Here is a 23025-nt window from a genome sequence, read left to right on the forward strand (position 1 = left end):
AAAACCATTCCAGGGATTCCTGGGCTCTATGTATTATCTGGACCACCGTCCACGAGTGCAAAAAGGAGGCAACCTGCAAGTTTTTAAAGATGGGGTCTGAACATCTGAGCGTTTGGAGTTGTGCAAAATGTTTTTGACGTGTCAAGCAAAAAAAACCCTTAACAACTGAGAGGATGGTATGTTTTTGAGTGTGGCGGGTTATAAAGTACATCTGCTTTCTTTGTTTAGAGAGAAATGTTCTCTCTCATCTTTTTCTTCCGCTATAAATCAGAGACCACAATGGCACAGAGAATAAAAGTCAGGGACAGCAAAGCTCTGTTGTACATCTCACCAGCAAAAGCAAAGTCTGTGTTTATGCTTTCATACATTTGTTTGTGCTGACTCCTTGTCTGTCTGTCTGTCTGTCAGTCTCGGCTATCCATCTTTTAAAATGTCTCTATTTTCAAAACCCTTGGCATGCTTGTTTCAGGAAGTACACACTGAGGAGGGATGAAGGGGAATAACATGCTCTTGTTAGTATAAATGATTAAATTCATCCTCCTTGTTAACTAAATGTTTGAGGGAAACTGTGGTGGATATCATCAATTTACCCTTCGTCATTCCTCTTCTCTGACTTTGAACAATTTGCCCACTGCCTGATTGGTATTAAAACTGTGGAAAGATTGGGTAAGCTATTATTTTGGTAGTTTCTCTCTTCCCCACTTTCTCTCACACACGACGCTGTTTTCAGTATAGTTTCTCTTACAACTATTTTCAATAACCGAGTCTGTTCCAAATACACACATACACACAAAGAGCCAGCTGGATGAGGCCCACCCCGCAGCCTGATCTTGTTAGCGGTGCGGTGGAGAGCGCAGCCACACCTCTGAAAAAATGAAAGAAAAGATGGGACCGAAAGAGAGCAGTGCTCCACGTTCGACCCCTCGTTTCTCTCACGTTATCGTTATTATGGACCAGGGCTCTGTGGTTATTTCGCCTGCCTGATGCCTCGCCAAGGTGATCTGAGGATCCCCCTGCTATCAGAGTCACGACAGTCATTCATTCTGCCACATGTGTGGGCACAAACAGACACACACTTGGATGCATCCACACAGAGTTGCTGTCTGACTGAATGATGTTTTAATCAGTCAACATTATAGCAGCCAACGTCTTGTGAGGCAGTGAGACTTATGTATACATCTTTACTGAAAAACAGGCTATTCACAGAAAGCACAGAACGAGCCCTCTTATCCAAGTGACTAAATATGTTGCTTGTCATCTCCTTCCAAAACAATCCATATGGTTGTTTTCTGATCTGGTGCTTCTTTGTCCGTGTTTTCCAAAAAACGTATGACTTTTACAAGATTAAAGTTTAATTAGGTTTAGGCAGCTAAAACTGCTTGGTTGAAGTTTGGGAAAGATTGTGGTCATGATTAAAAGCAACCAGCATTGCCTGCTGGTAGGAGACGGGACGCAAACCCCAGTCTTTGGTATCAAAGTCCAACAGTTTGTGTCATAAACATAAAACACACTGTTGGCGTATGATACGTGTCAAAATGTGATGCCATTTATGTAAGCCCACACACAGGTGGCATCTTTATGTAGCATTATAAGCCACTGTCTGGTTTCACAGCGCCAACATTCCTCGACGCTCCAGAAAATAAGCAATCGGAACAGATTCGCTCCCCAGATTCTCCATGAACCCGGCTACCGTACCTTGTCTTCTTCTGTCTGTGTGGCAGGTCCAGTGTCTGTGGTACAGGTGTCCAATGAATATTACACTACAGGGTATGTTACGTCAATAGAGGCACGTCATTGGACACCTGTAGCACTTAAAGGGGAGGGAGGGCTATTGCAATGTGGGTTTTATTTTTGTAACTCCGGCCATCAGTTCTGTTGGTAATGATAACACTGTTATCTGTAGCTGCAGAAATCTCCAAACACAGTGACATTTGCTAAAAACATATCACACAGGTTAACAAAAATGACATGATCAGACAGGTTTAGCCAGATTAGCTACAACTATATTTGGAAGTAAAACTGAAAACACAACGTACATAAAGTACGTACATAAAGTAAAGTATTTCTGATTCTGATTCTAAAAGCGAGCACACCTGTAGTGTCGCCAATATTTCCTCATTGCACAGAAAATCCACGAGTATTTGATAATAAGTTTAACCAGGAAGTTAGTGTGGAAACTGTATTGATGTTTATAATAAAAAAAATACCATTTGCATTCATTTTCTTTTCCAAATAAGTTTGACTAACTTGTTTACCACCTGTATTGTCGTCTAACGGCTCTTCATATTGTCTTGCCCTTTGACCTATTTTTATCGATGTTGCTCCATTCTGAGGTCTCAGCAATTATTTGGTAAGAACAATGTTTTCATAATCATAGAACCGGTGGCCCTAGCTACGAAAATACAACCTAAGTTGCAATAAACCATAGCTTTTCTTCAAGAGGTTTTGCGGCGCTATAACAACTCTATAATGGCATTTCTGCCTTTGTTCATGAGAGAGAACAGTCGTTATTTGCTCGACCACAAGAGGACACTTGTCGGGAAACATAGCTCGTTTTAAGGGTTTGAACAAAACAACCAGTGCTGTTGTTTTTTCTGGCGAGGACAGTCTTAAGGCACATGTGTAACTACAATTTACAGAAATCTGATTTAGATTAGCCTGCACTAATGCATGCAGGTTACAGTGGAACGGAGCGCAGCAACATCTTGCCTGGGAGGGGGGTAGAGAGTGATGGAGGTAGAGTGTGTAAATGTGTGTGTGTGTGTGTGTGTGTAGGGGGGTGGGTTGGGGCTGAGCTCACAGCTGGGAGAATGGTGTGCTAACCCTGCCAAAGCCTCAGCACATGACTCCCACCACTTGTCAAAATCACCATGTGTGCAATAATGTGATTACAGTCTGGTTACTATTATGATTTAAAACAACAGCTTGTGTGGAATGGAAGAAACGCACTGCCCCACAGAATGTGTGTGTGTGTGTGTGTGTGTGTGTGTGTGTGTGTGTGTGTGTGTGTGTGTGTGTTGGAGGGTAAAAGAGGGGCTAGAAGGGGGCAATATGGGTAACAGGAGCAGGGAGGGAGTGCGTTGGATTCATGCCCTGGCACCCTCCCTTCTTTCTCCCATCTATGCCCTGCAGGGGGACACTGGGTGGGGGTTTCAGGGTGACTGTCTGGGTCTTGTCATGGATTTACAAGTCGGGGGAACGCTTTATGTCATTTTCTCCCCCTCTGTAGCCCCTTACACCATGCACAGCCTCCCCCTCCTTTCATTCCAGGTTACACAATCACTGCACTGCACACAAGGGGTTGTCATCACAGGTGCAGCCGAGATTGGCCAGGATAAAGGAACGCTTCCAGCTCAAGATGTTTTTCCCCTCTCTTTTCTTTTTTCCTCAACCAGCTCCTTTTCTCTCTCCTTTCTTGTTTTCCCTTTTCTTCTCAAGTACTCTAATTCTTTCTTTTACTCACATTTGTTGCACACTTTTCGTTTATGTTTCCTCCATTTCCATCTCTATATATCTTGTTCTCTATCAAAGCAAGCTGTTTTAAAATGGAAAAACAAGTCACTATTACCACCACACAGGGTTTGTCCTTTGCCTTGATTGAAACAGGATTCTGTCCCCTCCAACTACCCCGTCCAGCCAGGAACCCAGCCCAAACTCGCACTCACACACGCCTCTTGACGGTGCCTGCCCCTTGGCTCACTCCTGAGGAACAGTCAGGCAGCCAGCAGAGCAAAGGTGTGAGATCACCAATTTGCCAAAATCGTGAATATGCGTCTGTTTGTAATTACGCAGAAAGGTCTTTCAGCCTCTCAGCCACAGAGAATGGTGAGCCTCCTTTTTGGTGGTACAGCCTTGGCCGCAGGGCCAGATGGAAAAGGGAGAGGGAGGGATGGAGGAAGGGAGGGAGCAAGGGAGGAATGTAAACTGTAACCAGGCAGCCCAGCATGTTAGAAGCTGGACCCGATCCACACGATGCCAGCCGGGCATGAAGGCAGCTCTAACGATTCCCTCCTGGGCATCTGGAAGTGGGAGAGACAGAATGAGTGAGGCCCAGGCCCACAATGCCACCCATCTCGGAGCTCAGCTAAGGAAAACAAACGCCAGCGGTCACAGAGAGGGGATTTCCGGTTAGAGTCACCTAATACCTCCCTGGAATCTCAGAGGTTTGGAATCCAGAGTTGTGGAAAAGCCCAGGCTGCTATAAGCCACACAGCAGCGATGTAATTCCACTTTTAAGTTTCACTGCTTCGTATTAAACTCTGTCGGCTTAGCATCGGGCTCCACATCCCTCTCTCTGCCGGCTTAGCACAGATGAAGGAAATAACAGTGGATTTCACTGACAAGAATAGAAAGATCAAGTGAGTCATCCAGTTTTACAAATCAGCAAAATCCCTAAGCATATGACTTTCCCTCTCCTCATTTTAATTCATACTTTTCCCATGATTGATTTTCATTTGTAACAAGACCGGGCATTCTTCCTGTAGACTCCAGACCAGATACAGGATTTTAAAGCAGGGACTTGGCACAGCCTCCCTTACTGGAGACTGGAACATGGTGTGAAGGAGGTCAGGTGCAGGATCTCCGCCCTCAATCCCAGTGACAGGATGTGTTTGATGTGTGTGAAACCTGAGGTGACCAGGTGCCGTAGTCACCACTCATAAGCAGAATCGTTCAGTAACCCTGGTAGCGAGGCCCCTTATCCGGGTCCTTGCCTTAATTCTTTCACCAACTCCTTTTTCACAACAGATGTTGTTAGACAGACAAAACCCAGACTCCTAATAGAAATACTTTCCAAAACTCCCTGTTGGCTTTTTAGGGAGAGAGCCGATTGCGAGGCATGTGTAAGGTCGTGTGTGCTATGGGTTTTGGTCCAATTGGTTTTATGGCCTCTTTTGTGTCTTGTGATGAAACATCTGTGCACATTTGTGGACAGACTACAGTTGAGAGCACTGGGTGCATACATGTCTCGGGTGTACTAGGTGCGGCCCAAGCTGTTTACATCTTGGACCGAGTCTGTGCTGTGTTTTCACCAGAGTGGTACATGTCCTGTGAGCACTCTAACCTCTCTAGTTTCTCTAAGCACTTTATTCAGTTTCTGTGCTCCGGGGACCAGGCGATGAGACAGCTGTGCAAGAAAGTGTGTGTGCACATACAAAAAAGTGTGTATATGAGAGCAGGACGTCTTGGTGCTGCTTGCAGCCCATGTGACCTTTTGCCCCAACGCTGCAGGACGGTGTGAACGAGCGAGGTCACCATGCGCTGCAGCGTGATGGGAGTTGAGGCATCTGTCTCGGCCGTGATGAATAGCAGGCACCTGCACTACTCACGGAAACCAGTGAGATTGAGAGATGGAGAGGAGGGGAGGAAAGAGAGTGAGTGTCCAGCTCCGAAATTGGCAACAAGAGACCTCACCTGCTGCAAGGCATGGAGCAATAAAAAAACAGCCTCCCTGCAAACCTCCTGCCTCCCTGAGAGCTCCAGGAACCCCTTCACTACCACTACCATACACACAGATACGTATTAAAGTACACACACACATGCTAGCTCAACCCGCTTTATTTGAGATGTTTGTCTTGCTAATGTGCAGCACCTCAGGGAGAATCAGACTTAATGCAAGGAGACCGCAAACTCTGCGCTCTGTGGTCTTAATAAGGACTAACCACTTGCCGAGCTGGACCGCGAGTCCGAGGGGAGAGAACCAGAGAGAGAAGGAGAGAGAGAAAATGAGGATGAGTGATGATGAAGAGTGAGAAAGAGAGAGAGAGAGAGTGCAGGATGGAGGAAGAGAGAGTATGAGATGAGGCAGGAGAGAGAGAGGTCGGGGATTGTTTTACAAACAGAATTCCTTTAATTAATCACCCTGTTTGAACAGCTGGCCTTCTCAAGACAGGTCGTAAGGGGATCCCTACATGGAAGTGCGGATTACAGACGCGGATTCGGCAGAAAAATATTAGCTGTCAAACGTTGCAGCCGAGAGGTGCAGGAGAAGGCCCCTGTTTCCTGGTGGTGAGAGAGCCACAGAGGAGGGGTGGGGGGGGGTTGCTTCACATGGCTCCCCGAGGACTGAGGCTGCACAAGGCAACACAGGGACCTGTGGAGAGGGGGAGCGGACCTCGGGCCAGGGGGCAGCCCCCAAGGCCAACAGTCGTCCCACAGGACCGAGCCCGGTGCAGCAGTCTGGGAAGGGGGTTCAGATTTAGGGTCACACTCTGATATGGGACTGGAAACTTAGAGACCCCCATGTTAGCATTTATGTACAGGCTGCACATAAACAAGCGAGAGCAGCTGTCAAGAGAGAATGCAGTGTCCTAGTGGTACATGTTTATTATCGATGTCCCTGCAGAGGGATTGACATCATGGTTAAGAATGTGGCTGTGAAATAGTTGGCTACCTACTCTTTGTAAATAAATACATCCTGTATGTAGGTCAGTTTGTGGACAGGACATTGGCATTCTGAAGGAAGGCTGGGAATTACATTTAATCACAAATATTCATCACTGAAACTTTTACATGATATGAGTTTTCTGTGGACTCCTTTCTTTCCTTTTTTGCCTAAACGCTCAGTTACTGCAGCATTTATGAGAGCAACATTTCAGACAAAAATGAATTGAATTGTCTCTATCAGTGGATTCTCTCATGGAGGACATACGTTTGCACGCTGCTTTTGCATACAGTTAAACTTTTGCAAAGAGTTAAACACTACCTTGTCTCACCATCTGAATTTATTTAATCCTGCTTTTCTCTTCATATACATTTTGCCATGAACAAAACTAGCCAAATTATGATTGATATTATGGGAGTGCTGAAGGTACATGGCATCATTTTGTTATGAGGCAGGTGTGACCTGATAAACCCAACAGCAGAGAAATGCATGTTTACTCAATGCTCCACTGTTCTCATGGACCTATTACAATGTGATTATCACAATGTCAGCCAAGTGCTAGTCTCACATTTTCCTTGTCCGCCATGTACTAACTGTCCTGTCGTTTCAGATCCTGCCACCTGCAGTAACTCCTGTGTTTCTGCCATTCCCCATCACCTGACCTCCCCCGCCCACCTGTTCCCACTTCCTCATCAGTCCAGTGGCATATATACTGGCCTACTTCCATTCAATCCCTGTGCTTGTGCCTTAATGGTCCAGCCATTTTGTCTGCCTGAGTTTTGCCTGTTATGACCCCCTGCCTGCATTTTGGACTCCTGCTCTTTAGCCTGATCCCCTGTTGGATTCCTTTGGCTCATCTCCTCTGCCTGCCTGGATTTGACTTTTGCCTGTTTTTGACCTTGAGTAAACTTTGCTTGAACATATAGTTTCCCATGACGACTGGGCAAACTCCATCTGCAGAGGAAGATCTCAAAATAACAAAAGTAACTTTACGACCACTATAAGGACCTAAAAAGATAAATTATCTTTTTTTTTCTTGCTCTTTCCTCCTGCCACCTCCCATCTATCTATCTGTTCTCCTGCCAGTTCTGGTAGCACCCTGGAGAATTTGAAAAAGCTCTTTTCTCTGAAGATTTTCATCTCTCTTTTTTGTTAGCCATTCTATAAGAAAATGGACTTCTCTCTCCACTTCTGTTACTCTGTTTCTGTTACTCTGTTTCTGTTTTCACTTTCTTTTTTTTTCCTGTTTCCCTTTCTCTCTCTCTCTCTCTCTCCCTTTGTCTTTGTCTCAATGTCTCATTCTGTCCAGTCAGTGCAGGAGGAGAAAAGGGAGTAGTGTTGGCTCAGGTGCTTGATTGTCAGAACACTCACTTACACTGTATTTACATGTAGGGTAGGGAGGAAACAAATGTTCACCGACCACACACACACACACACACTCCACATAGCATACACACGTAACCAAGATGTATCACCCTAATTGTGTAAACAACAATATTACTCTCAGGCCCTCCACTCCGCCTCCACTGCTCTTTCTCTCATGGCCATGATGTAATTACCAAAACACTTAATAAGTCATTGAGAGACTTGGAGGGGACACAGCTACAAAGTGAGATTTACCATTCATGAGGCTAAACCAGAATCTTATCCACTCTTATTCAATGAATGCCAATAACAAGCACAATAATTTTAGGAAGCCGAAGCCAAGGCTGTTTTAGGGACACAGTGTTTGACTATATACCAGATATACATCAGCGAAAGGGGAGACCTGCCTGGACAATGCTGTAAAAGCTTTTTCGAACATCTGTTGGGCTTTCCTTTGAGAGCCCCATAAAGTTTCACCACAGAGTTTTGTGGTGATTTTCTGGGTCTCTCTATGTATCCCAATAGGGAGGCAGCAGCTTGTTCAGTGAACCGTGATCAGTTCAAAGCGCAGAGAGGAGTTTGAGGAGTGTTGAGGACGATGATGTATAGCAGACTGGACCACCAGGGTCATGGTTTTAGTGTACCCCTTCTGTGTGTGCGTGTGTGAAAATTCACCTCCCCCTAGATCATACACACAAATACTGACACAAAGCAATAATTAATAGTATTACGTAGTGAATGAATTGACTTTTGTAACAACCTGGTCATTACTTCAATACTGTTATTATGCTTTAATGCTGTTAAAACTAATACATTGTTATTATTAGACAACAAGCAAAGATTAGAGGCAACAAATATGACCATAAGACCATAGAATGACATCATGTTGTCCCACGCAAACACTGAAGAAGACCAGGGGCGTTTTTCCAAAAGCAGGGTTACCAATGTCACAAAGACTGGAACATTATCACTTACCTGTGCTGGAGGAGTGGTGTGTTAGATATTTCCTGTAATGGGAGGAGAATTAAAGGGGCACTCCAGCCATTTAGAATTGCACCACAAGGAATTAGGGAGCACACGTCATACAAACTAGTTCATTTCTAGCATACCCCGCTTTGAATGCCCCCTTCTTTCAAACCCTCTCAAGCTCAAGTGGCGATAACCTGATGATATGATCAGGGTTAAAGCCCCATTCACGACCACAATAGATATTATACACCTTTTTTCACTGAGTAGTACGCTGTATGACTAGACTAAACTAAACTTCATATGTAAAATTGGTAGAGAGTCCCTTTCAGAGGGCTGCACAAAACAGAAACTTGGTGTCATGTGAAACTTTGTGTATACGCACTATGGCTTTGTTTTGTTCATTTGTTTACACCATACACCAACAGGGACGCATAAAGATTAAAGTGGTTACAGTAATGTAGTGGAAAAAACAGTGACCAAGACTCAGAGCAGAACAACAACATCGAGTGAGAAAAGATCAGATTCAGGATGTGAGGTCTGTCCCCGAAAATCAAACCAGGATACAAGACAAAATACATCACAGGATGTTTGTACAGAGTTGGCGGCAATGAACCAGAAGGGGAAAGGAGATGCTTTTCTTAAAATGTGTCTGTTTGTCTCCAAGAATTGGCCAAAATTTGCTTTTCAGAAACACATTTTAGGGAACCTTGAAGTAAGTACTCAATGCAACATCACAACCAATTCCCAGCTTTCATGAGACGTGGTACTTTTGTTGTCTCCTCCTCAGTGCGCAGAGTCTTGTGTCTGCATGCTCTTGTGTTTTGTGACCACACATGTTATTGACGGCACAACCTATTTTCCCATAAGAGAAAGAGGCAGGTCATGTATCCACCATCTGTGGGCGTCCTGCATGTGCTCATCACGGAGGCACTTGGATGTTACTGTATGTTTTTGTGTTCATGTTTGTATTACGTTAGCTGGATTAGTGCAGTTTCGTGGGTGTGTTTGCATCCATCACTCAGAGAATATGTCTGTATTGAATGTATTTGTGTGTCTGTGAATTCCCCACCCTTTTCTTTCTTTCTCTCTCTTAAGCGGTTGTTTGTGTGTGTCTGCTCTTAACAAATACAGCCACAGGATAAACAGCAACATGATAAAACAATTACAATTAAGCACATATGTGAAGCACATATAAGGCAGAGAGCAAGAGATGGAGAGAGAGAACAGAAAGAGGCTGAGGGAGTACCAAAAAAAAGGCTAAACAAGAGACAACAAAGGAGAAGACGAGAGAAAAAGGTGTGAGAACAAGTAGAGAATGTGAGTGAGATGCATATCACTTCAGTGGCTCGTCTGGGAGACTCGAGGCGCTCCCACGTCCCTCTGCTCTCTCCCTTGGACGACCCTGCTCCCCTCTGTCTGCATTGGGAGAAAGGAAACGGACGAAGGATTTACTGTTGGGTCCTGACTTGTACACATTCCTGGTGTTGTTTTTCTCCCCTCGGCCCCTCGGCCATACCAAAGGCCTCTAAAACAACAGGCTGTCAGGTTGTGACAGCTGGCTTCAAACAGCTCCTACAGCAGCTCTGCACCCAGGTTCCCAGCCTCACCGTGGAGCTGTGTGTGTGTGTGTATTTGTGTCTTGGTGTGCACGGGTGGATATATGTGTGTATGTGCGTGTGTGTAGGGGTGGCTAAGTGTTTGTTTGGTCTGTACATGTGGATGTATAGCTGCTTGTGTCGGTATCTGTGTGTATCTATCACTTTGAGATAAGTAGGACTTCAGTCGCTGAGACTTAACATTTAAACCCCTTTGGTGTGTGTGTGTGTGTCCTCACACACACACACACACACACACACACACACACACACACACACACACACACCCCTCCTTATTCCCAGTGATGAGCCCAGGTGGCAAAGTGACTTTGAAGCACTGCAACCCTTCTTGTGATTCCCCTGGCCATCCAGGTGTGTGTGGGCTGGCCCGCCTGTCTCAGCCAGAGAAGGCCCTTTTTGTCTGAGCTTTGTCAACCAGGAGAGCACCATTGATCCCCACGGCTCCCCCACCTCCTCCCCTTCAGAGTGCTACCACACCTCCAAGATACTCCCCAGCTTCAGATGTGGGAGCTGGGAGAAACCAAAGCTGTCTGGAGGATGGAGGGTGCAGGAGGTGTGGGCGTGGACAAGGGCTCCTCAAGGTGAGCAGGAGCAGCCCCTCTTAGCACTAATGGGATAATTGTTTGCACTCCACAGGTGCTCACCGTCCAAATGAGGTCACAGCTCAAGTGTGGCTCTTCAGAAGTGGAGCACGGTTGGAATTTTTTCAGCAGAGAACTGGCAGATGGGAAACAAACACACACACGCAAGACATGGACAGACCAATGGATTGTAATGTGAAAATGAGTTTAAACTTGGTAAAAAGATGCATGTAACGTATGAAACATTAACACTTGGGTTAATTGAGTTAATGTATATGCACTTGTGTAATATCACGGTTTGAATGAGACAGTAGGCTATTTGGATTAGTCTATTTCTTTATCATTGTAGTCTACACCAGTTGCTCTTAACGTTGCACATAATGCATAGTCAGCTTGTATTAGCTTGTGTTCTTAAGCTTATAGGCTTACATGCAACAACTCTGCGTCTCTGCATGGGTCTCTGGGATAACCAGGTTTCTTGAGCATGTAAACGTTTTTGGATTATCAATAGCAACTTTTTCACATTACAAGTTATAAGAGTGAGTGTTAGTACAAAAGAATATTGCTTGAAGTAGCTTTAAAATTACTTATCAGTCTTTCAATGTAGAAAGAAGTTGAATAAGGGGGAATAACAATGCTAAAGAGATTTTAAATGTCTTTACTTTCATTACATTTAATGTAGGGCTCTCAATTGCACTCTGCCCAGGACTCATAAATGGCAGCAAGGCTAAACTAGCTCAGATGAGAAATAAACATTGACTACACATGTGGATGCACTATTGGCAAGGCGTACACACACACACACACACACACACACACATACACTGAAAGATAAACTCAAAGTAAGATATACAGTAAGCCCCCTCCACTACTGTCATTGTTCTGTGCCTTTGATGGTCTCATGCAGGTATTTTCCGTACGATATTTCCTGTTCTTTTGAATCACTCATTGTGTCCGTCCTCCACTGTGTCTTTAGGAAAGCCCCTTGACAGCTCTCTTTTTTCTTATCCACAGGTATTTACTGTCCCATCTTGTCGTCTTTACTCAACAACAACTTGCAGAGATACAAAGGTAAAAAAAAAAATCCCAGAAAAGAGTGTTGTTTTCCTGAAAAAGCTGGATGTCCCCTTGTCCAAAAAAACATTTAGGGTCTCTTCAGTAGAGGGTAGTTCCAGTGAAAACTACTGTGTCACAATGAGGTCTGTGGATTATACAGAGTAACAGGAATATTAGTTTTGGAACGACATGTTGCTGCAGATTGTTTTTGATGTAATTTTCCAATATTATGAACACCACAAAGGAAATGAAGCCTACATTGGTTGGTTTTCCATCCATACATATGTGGACGAGAAGTCCTAAAAGTGCTCAGAATAATGGAGAGTTTAAAGATGTACAGTTCCATGACAAATGAGGAAACATTACACAGATACAGCTGAAAGCTCCGAAACAAGTGAGTTAGTGGGCCTTGAGTATTTGGTCAACTCCTGTTTTCCAAGGTCAAGAATGAACCGTCAAGCTCAAAAACAAGACCGTACCTTGTGTCACTGTGTATTTTTGTGTCAATGGATTAATATTCTACATAGATAACCTTTATTAGAATCTTTCTAAACTTTATCTTAACCAATTTTGAGCTTAAGCCCACACTTTTACTTCACTTTACATTCACTGGAGATGAACCCTCCTGCCACTGAGGCAGTATATGTACATGCAGGTTCGTCTCTCATTGGCCATTAAGTTGAGTGATTTTATGGCTGTTTTGCAGTACTTTGTTTTCACAAAGGAAAATCATATATTAACTCGCTCCCGTGTCCATAGGGAGGTCAAAGTCCCAGGTCAGCCGCATTCTCGCTCTTGCTCTTGCTCATCGACACTTCAGCAGGGCATTTAAAGTTCAGACAGGGAAGAAAAAGTACTCTTAAGTGTTTTCTACAGTGATTGTACATTAAATGTGTTTAGAGCACTGGAGTGCACTTTGGAAACTATAATGTGGAATTTAAAAACAATCCTTCAGGCCCGTCTCTGGTCTGAACGGTGCTTTAGGCCCGATGCCATAGTGCAGACTGAAGTCACAATGGGAGACATCACAGAGTCACGGCCTGTAAATGTTAGCTTTAGTTTCTTTTACATCAACAGTTTACCCATCTCTAATTGGAACATGGCCCCCCTCCCTCCTCTTTCTATCTAAACACATAGACACTCACACACACACACATTCAGATATACTCACACAGTCAGGCATGCACGTACACATCCAGTGGAATTATGGGAACATCTGGAGGAGCTCATCCAATGCACAGACAAACGTTTCCTGGAGAGCACCAAAAGAACCATCAGAGAGGCTTCAAACAGCCCGCCACTGCTAACACAAACACACACACACACACACACACACACACACACACACACCTCTTGGCTGTAGAGGTAAAGGCCAGATCAGATGAGCGGAGGGAACAAAGAGCATCACTTTGCACTCAAAGGTATTGCAGCACTTAAGGTTAACTCTCTGAGCACAAGGGCTGGCTTTATTCTCCGCCAGTGTCTCATCTACAAATCCTCATATATGTGCCTCCCTGCCAGGGTCCACCAGGACACGGAGAACAACCAAGTTGCATAGGGAGCTTCTTGTGAAACAATTTCAGCATGTCAGGGTCAGGCTGTCTGGCCTCGGACAAGCCCCTGCTACCAGAGTGTATGTAGTAGGGAGGGAAGATCAATACACTGCATGCGTATGTGTGGTGAACAGTGTTATAGATGACATGAGATGGAGACGTATTGGACAAATATCCAGTGGTTTAAAAGTAAAGACATAGCTACTGACAAACCTTCTCAGAAAAAGTAGACCATGATCACACTAATGCAGATAAATTTGAAAAAGCAAATTAGTTTTCACTATTTTTGCCTGTCATCCAGAGTAAGAAAGCATGTTTCTGACCACCAAAAATTGATCTTTTCAGAAGCACTGTGCATAAGTGAAAGGGTTTGAAACTGTCACCCTCCTGTTGATTTGTGATTCTCATGTGATAGATGTTCCATAAACATTGTCAACATATTTCTGCTCTCTAGAAATGTCAAGACTGTTAAGATATCTGTTGACCGTGTTTCATTGTATCCCTCTTCACAATACAGGTATTGTCTGCAAATATCTACAAATATAATACATTATCTATATTTAAAGTAATGACCCCCGGTAGAAAAACAAGAAAAGTACGTCATCAGCCCATACAACATTTTCTATTGTTTATGTAGCCCAAAATCTTAAATACCATTCAGACTTAAGTATTCACTCTTCCTCAGTGCCATCACTCAAATGACATAGTCGGTTGCAGATAATATTGTAGAATTTGATTTCAAAAGCAGTGATGTATTTGAACAAATACCAATAAAAACAACATTTTAACATAAAGCCACTTCTACTCTCTCTTGATCCTGCCTTTCTATTCTTTTTTCCTTTTTCTCCATCTCTCTATTTCTCTGTCAGACACGACAGAAAAACACGGTTTATCATTATCACCCCCTCTCACCTGAGACCTCACCTCTTGCCTCCTCTCTTGCTCTACTTCCTGACACCCTCTCCCTGCACCCGCTCGGCCCTTTCACCCTTCCTCTCCCCTGCCACTACCCATCCCTTCACACATTCTCTCCTCCCCTCCCTCCCCCTCCGCACCTCCCTACCACCTAGTGAGCACATTTCCTTACTCCCTCCCTGCCAACAAAGGGGGAAAAAAAGCTTTTACTCATTAGCGGATGACCCTTGCCCCTAGGCCACATTTTAAGAGGCTCTACTTGACTCCTGACATGGCCGTCAGCAATCAAAACATGTGCGTTCAGTGCATATAGACCTGGAAAACAGGGGGAAAGGCCAGTGTGTATTGATGCTTGGCTCGATGTGTGTGTGACAGCAGTCTGACAGGAGACAGACAGGTTCACTAACTACTGCACAACCTCTGTGGTGGTTCCTCTGTCCCCGGGCCGGACGCTGGCAATGGTTACCCACGATGGAGATGGATCACTTTCTCTCTCTAACTCCTCATGTGGCCCGTTCGCTGGAGCCCCATTAGCTTTCTCATCAATGCGTGTGTTTACTCATTGGGAGAGGTGAAGGGTTTAGGCATAGCGTGTCAGAGTCACTGCGTAATGGTGTCGATGCTTTTCTAATTGCTCGCAGAAGTTGGATGTGGTGAGCTTGTTTAAGATCTGATGTGTTTGTGTTTCTAATTTCGCAGTGCAAACGCACATACGCTGTTTATCTCACTCTTGGCCTCTCTCCCTCTCTCTCTCTCTCTCTCTCTCTCTCTCATTCTGCTTGATATAAAAGAATCCAATATTAAAATCACTTACAATCTTTTTCATCATTATATTCACTAATGTTTTGAAAAAAATGACAGAAAAACAGCAAAAGAGTCAACGTGAAATTGTGAGCTAACCCGAGGCTCTCTCCTGCCCAGGTCAGTCTTTTAATGAGGAAGCTGACAGCATATTCCCCAAGGCAGGGTGCTGCTACTGTAGTAATAGCCCTTCATTGCTGACAGATTCATGCACGCTCCTCGTTTGATGTGGCTCTCTCCTTCTGCTTCAACCTCAGCTCGTCTGCTTTTGGAAAGTTTTCTTCCAAGGAAAACAGAGCTTTTCAAAGGACAGCAACCAAGCAATTAAGGTCCTCTTTAACCTGTTTTACTGTGTGGTAATGTGACATACCTCTGGGTGTCTCTGACACTAATATAGACATGTCTGCTCCCTACAGAGGGCTGGCATTGTTGCCGTAGAAAATTGCAAACACAAAATTATTCCAATATGGTGTAATCAATTATGATGTTTCAAACCACTTTGAAGGGAATCTTTTATATTTGAAACAGAAACAAAACAAGAAGGGCCAAATAACAATTCACACAACCTTAGGGACAGTACAACAATTATTAGGGGAGGAGATGGGTCAAAGAAGTCATGTATTGTTTTCATTTTGCTGAAAGAAAGGTAGTCTGAATTTTTTGGGAGAGCAAGGGAGGTCTTCTTTTCATGTGAGATTTATTGTAAATAAAAAAATATAATAGATACACCACAAAGATGGCTTTGGATATTAAGCATTATCTGATCTAATTCATATAGATTTCCATTTTGTGAAACTCAGGCCTAGAGCCACAAAGAGGCCTCCTATTCTCGTTTCACTCATTCTGTGGCTGTAATAACCATTTACTTAATAATACTAAAATATTACTAATGCTGGGGAAATATAGGATTCAACCTTCTCCCTAGTCCGGTCATTTTTGTACAGTCCCTTAGCTGGTTGGAGTTGGAAGTTGGGAGTCAGGGCTGGAGGTGAGGGTCGATGTTTGGCCCTGGAGGTAGCAAACCTGGATGGATAAGGAGAAGGAGGTTGTTGGTGGAAGACTCGTCTGGGGCCTGTCCTCACCAGTCCACCACCCAACCCCTGTATTTGGACAGGGTTTATTTTCAGCCTTTGCGTTGATGTTTAGCACTAAAGCCTGCAATATCCAAGCACTGAGCAGCATCGGCGACATGTGGCTACCAGACTCCTTCAGAGCTTTTTCTCCTCCCTCCTCCTTCCTCCCACTCCCCCCACACGCCGCCCCCTCTGCTGCTCCTGCTGTTCCTCTGAAAACATTGTGTCCCATAGCATGAGCAAACATGCTTGGCCATCTTTCCTGTGAACCTGTAGAATGGCAGGACCCCCCTCTCTGCAAGGCCCATAAGACATCCCGACCGCCTCTCAGTGTAACTCAGAGCTGGTGAGGCAACAAACCTTGAAGTTGGCTTTCTGTGACCTTTTAAAGGTATTTTAATGGCCCTATCTCCCCACTATTGAAATATTTGGTGGAGCAGGGTAATTTTATCTCTCTGAAATGGAAAACAGATAATCCTGCTTGAATAGGCTACCCTCTAGTGTTTAAAGCCATTATGGCTCACAAAAAGGCTTTGAAAGTCTGCTTCCATATTAACTAGGATTAATCACAGCTCAATTCGTGCCATGTTTTCACACCAAAGCTGCATCTTGGAAATAAATTACAACCTGCTGCTGGCTGAAGGAAACCACAACTGATTAATAATTCCTAATTGCAGTAACAATAAGCTTACAGCTATTAATTATCCGATTCGTTTCATTAGTTCCCTTCAGATGCAGAGAAGTAGATAAGGTGTGTTTCACAGCCTCCACAGTTGGGATGTCACCTTTGCCTGAGCCTTGTCTCACTTTCATCCTCCAACTAGATGAAATGTAAATGTTTGCTAGATGATTGCTTTTTAAACATGGCTATTTACTCATATCCAAAATAGACAGTTTACAGAGACTCTCTTGTGACAATATTCTTTTATGAGAAGGTCTCTTTCTCCTCTGCCCCAGTGTCAGTGCAGAGTGGAGTCTGTATGATGCAGTCAACAATTTGAGGGTTTAAAGGTCAAACAGAACATTAACATCACATGTACATACATCATACACTTTATTAGTTAGTAAGTTAAGCCTCTCATCTCTCTCTGGGGCACTGACCTTAGCCACTGAGGTATAAGCAACAAAGAGAAAAGAAATGTCAGTGAGAATAGAAACTGAAAAGAAATAGGAAATGAGATCAAAAGATGAGAGAGAATGGGATAGTGTGGCTCATACAAAGTGAAATTAATAAAAATTAAAGTTACAGTGTCTGTTCACACAAATTAAACAAAACAAAAACATTTTCTCAGTTACACCAAGTGGTGTCTGGCCATGGAGATAATTTGTGCCCAGGTTTTGAGATATCTGCCTCTATTTTTTGTATAAACAATTGAATTAAAAGATGTGTGTAATGTGAAAGGTGTCACTGGTAGAGGCAAACCCACTGAGATCCTCCATCTGCATTTTCCTATAGCTCTGGAGAGCTTCTTAGCCTCTTTCAGTTCTTTGTTTTGGCTTTCCAGTCCACAAACTATTCTCTCATCAACCTGGTTTTCGTGTTCCTTTCTTGTTTTAAGCAAAAAAAAGTCTGATAAATCCACTATACACCACCTGCCCAGCAGCAAATGACAGACGGGCAAAGTTAGCGACTAGCTTGTGAAGACAGTAAAACATTTAAGAGCTTTAAGGGCTGAAAGTAGGATGAATATGGGACTTACATTTGTCAGGTGGAGAGAAATATGGCTTCAGATTAATGCTAATATTGAAATTGTTTCACCATGACAACATAATGTCAGGTGTTATGTGTTCAGTTTGTTCCTCTTCCCTTAAGTGGCTAAAGCCACTGCCACTAGAGAAAATATATGTTAAGTTTTTGTAGTTTGTGTGAATTGACCCTTTAAAGATCTTCTCCTTCGTTAAAAAGACACATGATGCAGCTTTAGTGTCCACCTCTGTAAGTATGTCTTGTGTCCCTGTTGCCAAAATTATTTCTTTTGAAAGACAAAAGAGCTTCTGTCCGGTCATATAATGTGTGCACTGGGATCAAAAGAGTTCAAATGTACTTCTTCTGTTGTATGTAAGAAATACATGAGTGAAGACTTCACAGGGAACAGTTTGCATGCTCACTGCTTTGTGTTTGCTTAGGTCAGTCTCCCATGGATGCTGGACGTTTGTGTCACACCATCAAGCCTCAACTCTCAAACCAGGTGATGACAGCATTATTGTAGTTAGGTCCCCGAAGGGTTATGGTCAGTGTGTTAAAACATTATATTGGCCCTGACGGTCGAGAAGTGAGCATGCAGCAACTCTTTTCACCTGCCCTGCCCGCCACAGCCTCTGGACTCCCATGGTTGTGTGAGGTCTTTGTCAAGCTCTTCATTTGTCTCCCTCACCGCTGATAGTGGAATACAGTAAATATTTGAGAGAGTTATTGCAGGGATTGGATTCATTACATGCAGTCTTGAGTTTCTGCAATGCATCCTTTGTTCCCGGAGAAGTCACACAACATTAACAAGCTGTCAAGCTGTAAACTGACATGGTTTGTCTTAGTGACTTGTTGTTGGTTTGCCTAACATTCTGTGTGTGTGTGTGTGTGTGTGTGTGTGTGTGTGTGTGTGTGTGTGTGTGTGTGTGTGAATGAGATTGTGTTTCTGTGCCCCAGTGTAAGCACACCGGTTGCAACATTTAAGAGTACACACACTTAGAATATGTGAATTTTCATGTCCGGGAAGTTGAGTGTATGTGTGTGTAAGACAGAGAGAGAATAAGATAGGAGGAGATAGTGACAGTGAAACAGCATGAGAGTAAGAAAGGGAGGGGGGTAATGGAGCTTGACTAAACCAAGCGCTTGTACATAAATTGACATGTGCAATTAGGGAGATGTACACAGTCCCCCTGGTCTGTTTAAGATCTGGAATAGTTTCCTAACAGCTTCAAGATGCCCTGTTTTGGCTTTGGTTTCAAATCTAAATCGGGTTTGACCTTGTTGAATAATGGCGCTGGTGAAGTTCCCTCTGTTCTCTTTGGCTAAAGTCCAACTCCACACCATACATGACGGCAAACACAGAACGAGGTTTGGCTTCACTGGAATCTGATGATTGGTGGATGAAATTCTGACCTGAACTTGAATTGCTAACATTGGATTTTGCAAGGTGGTCATAAACACGTTTGGTTTTGGTTTCCTGTTTATATGGTGTATAAAGATGGAGGGTGCATTAAAACTGGAGGAGCTGAAGGTTTAGCTGGCGTTCATGGCCTGGAACCTCTCAAAATCAAATGCTTTGGGCAGCTCTTGCTGCTTTCTCCTCTTTCTTTTTTGTCCAGCATTTTCTTTCTGCTTTTGTTTCTGCTAAGCCAATAGTGTTTGCACAAAGTTTAAAACTATCCAACCTTTATCAACAGTAAAGAGTGGCAGACTGGAACTCCAGAGTGGCATCTCATGGGTTAAAGACAGCTGCCAACATCTGTAGCTGTGGTTAGCTTTTAATTGTGAGGCCCAGCAAGTGAGCAAGCAGCATGGTGGAGAGGGGGCTGGCAGGCCGCATATTTCAGCCGAGTGTTCACAGAGCAGCTTTCCGGCTGGCCATGTGGACTCAATGATGGCGTCCAGGGGTGTGCTGTGCTCCTATGAAATATTAAATCTGCTCGGCCCCCAAGTGTGGACAGACCACCTGCAAGCAAGCGTGGCGTGCGGCGAGCCCGGAGATCAGATGTCCCTCAGCAACACACATGCACAAACACACACATGTATGCATGAAAATATACTCGCCAGTGTTCCCACACAGGATAAACCTTTAGGCCTGCACATGCTTACACTAATGCACATAAACACACAACAAAAAAAACCCTGAGAACATGGAAACACTCAAACTGATGTGGGAGGAGAGATCTTTGCAAATATGTATTTCCTGCATGTGATGCAGAGCACATCTGCAGATTTCTAAGATTGAGAATTATTTTAATTGGAACTTTTTTATGCATGATGCTTGTCTGATTTCTGTTTGAAGTGAAAAAGTTAAATTCATCAATGTACTTTCAGTGAACAATGAATACGTCTCATTCTCTCTCCCTCTTGAAACAATCAGCAAAAGCAGTGAACAGAATGAGAACAAGAACAAGAAAACAAAAAAACGTGGAACTTTCAGAGTCCAAAAAAGAAACTTAAGCCTACTTTGAAAAGAAGCCAAGAGGACAACGGGTGCTTGTCGACTGCCGTCCCCTTCAGGGCCTCGTTCATTTACACGTCGTGCAGTCGGTCCTCAGCCTCCCCTCTGCTCCCCCGAGGCATCTCTGCCTGCCCAGATGTGCAGCTGTTTATGTGGAGCAGCAATAAAAGCAGCTGGCCTGCCCTCCACATCCTCAGTATGAACAGAGGGGGTCGCCATTCTGCAAACATGCAAACAGGCTCAGGAACAGTTTATTTTCTTATTTCTTCATTGTTCAACCATTTAAAGTAACAGATCAGTGGTGTTTTTAGGGGATTTTGTATAATAATCCATTTGATTTCCACCTCAGGTTTATGATTGAAATAAAGACATATCCTAATGACTACTGTGCAGTCAATTAACTTGTTTTGTTATGGTGAGCATCAGGACTAACACAGAATATGTAAACAGATAAATATCATACATTCAGCATAATATAGTAAGTAAGTTATACAGTTTTTAGATATGATTGCTCAAAAAAATCTGAAAAAGTAAATCATCGGTGCATCGTGTTTAAGCAGAAAAACAAACAGGTCCCACGGACATTATACTACATGCCTTGCAGTTTTAATATGATAACTGAATCCTCTAAATGGCTCATGTAGGGCCCTAAACGCCTCATACGGTACCTCTTTGCCATTCCATAGACACTAGTGACATCCTGTGGTCATTTCCTGTCATTGAATCTTTCAAATTTTTATTGTTATTTGTCCATTTCTTGTTAGGGGGTGCCAAACTCTGACACAGCTGCACATGAGGGATCCAGATGAGGCATGGCAAGGTTACAGTAAAAACAATGCCTAAAAAATAATGAGGTTTATAGGTGTTTCATTTTGAGTTTTCATACCGTATGTTGTAGCAGAGGTTCATGCTGAGTGGACACATTTCACCAAAACAACAGCTGCTCATGACATCATCACATCATAAGGTGGTGACGTCATTAGCTGAGTCACGTACAAGGCTGTTGATAACGAGCTGCAACGACACATAAGATAACGTATACATAATATGCTGCATTGACATTACTGCCAAATGCTGTTCATTTCAGCTCCAGTTCATCATCAACAAGGAAACACGTATAGTCAAGTGCAAGGAATTACTTTTACATTTCATATAATATTGAATCTACATCAGCGTCAGTGACAACAGGTTGCACATACTTTCCATTTTAATTGGCTTAAAAAATTCTGCCACCAGCAGTTGGTTTCAGTTGAACATTCTGTTGCTAGTGGCAACCACTACTGATACAGTTCCATGGGAGTTACAGTTTAACTGGCATTGTTACATCCACCATTTTGTCAGATCTGTGACCAAGCAAATTTTGACAGGCATCTTGTATCTACTCCCCAAATTTCCTTGTTGGAGCTTTTATCTGTAGGTACTCTTTTTTATCACAGCTCTTTTGTGATTTTGTGACGTTAATTTGTCAATGTATTTCTCTGCTCACCAAGCTAGCCACTCTGTCTGAGGCCAACGTGTTGCCAATACAACATTATAGTGTAGTAAGTAACTGATTAAAATTACTGTTGGGCAAACTGTTATGTATTTTACTTTTCTTACTTTCTGTTAAAAGGGACTATCTAATTTGACAGAAACTTCTTCTTCTTGTTACTGTACTGATTTTTTTTTTTTACAACCCCTTTGGTTTAACTCTCAAAAGCCAACTCTGGTCTATAACCTTTATTGGAAATGCCTTTAGCTTGCTGCTTGCATCGACACACATAGTTATACTGATGGTGGAACAAATTTACATTGTCAAAAGATTATTGCTTTAAGCGATGATAAAACATTTCACCACTTATTGTTCAAACTATCCAGGTTCTATCCAGGGAGCTGAAGATATCTGTTAGATACAGTAAGTATTTCATGCTAACTATATCTATAGTTGTTGAGCATTTGGTTTTATCCTCTGCCCAATTCACAGTAAATGATGAGAGAACAAACCAACAGTAAGTTCCAAAGGGCTCATGACCACAGTATTTGAAGTGGACAGTGGTCAAATGAAAATATAACATTTGATTTATCCATTTACATACTGTATATATTATTCAGTTTGAATGTATGGCAGCTCCATGCAGAAAAGCATTCAAAGTGTCAACTATTTGTGTCGTACGCTTTGACAAAATACCAGAGTTGCCTCGGTCTGGACAAATTTTTAACCATTATGGGGTGAGTGGTGTTCCTGATAGCACAAATAGTTGACCATCTCTTTATAACCCATCATTCCACACTGTCTGACACTGTCATCACATTCATATACACTATCAGCTTGTTCCAAATCTTCATTGAGTGAAGCATTCAGACCCAAGACTTCATGTTTTGGGTATAAAATGCCTTGTGCATCACTTTATAACCAAAATTTGTTATTAATGACTGGTACAGCAGTTGGCGGTTGCTTTGAAGAGGTTAAAGAAAACTCTGTGTGGTGCATTTTAAAAGTGCTTATTTCCTCACTGTTCTCCTGCCAGGCATGTGTGCCATCTGCTGTCACCCAAGAGATTTTTATAAAGGGCATTTACAAACTGCC

The sequence above is a fragment of the Enoplosus armatus genome, chromosome 15, assembly GCF_043641665.1.
Source record: "Enoplosus armatus isolate fEnoArm2 chromosome 15, fEnoArm2.hap1, whole genome shotgun sequence".
In the NCBI taxonomy this organism is placed as follows: domain Eukaryota; kingdom Metazoa; phylum Chordata; class Actinopteri; order Centrarchiformes; family Enoplosidae; genus Enoplosus; species Enoplosus armatus.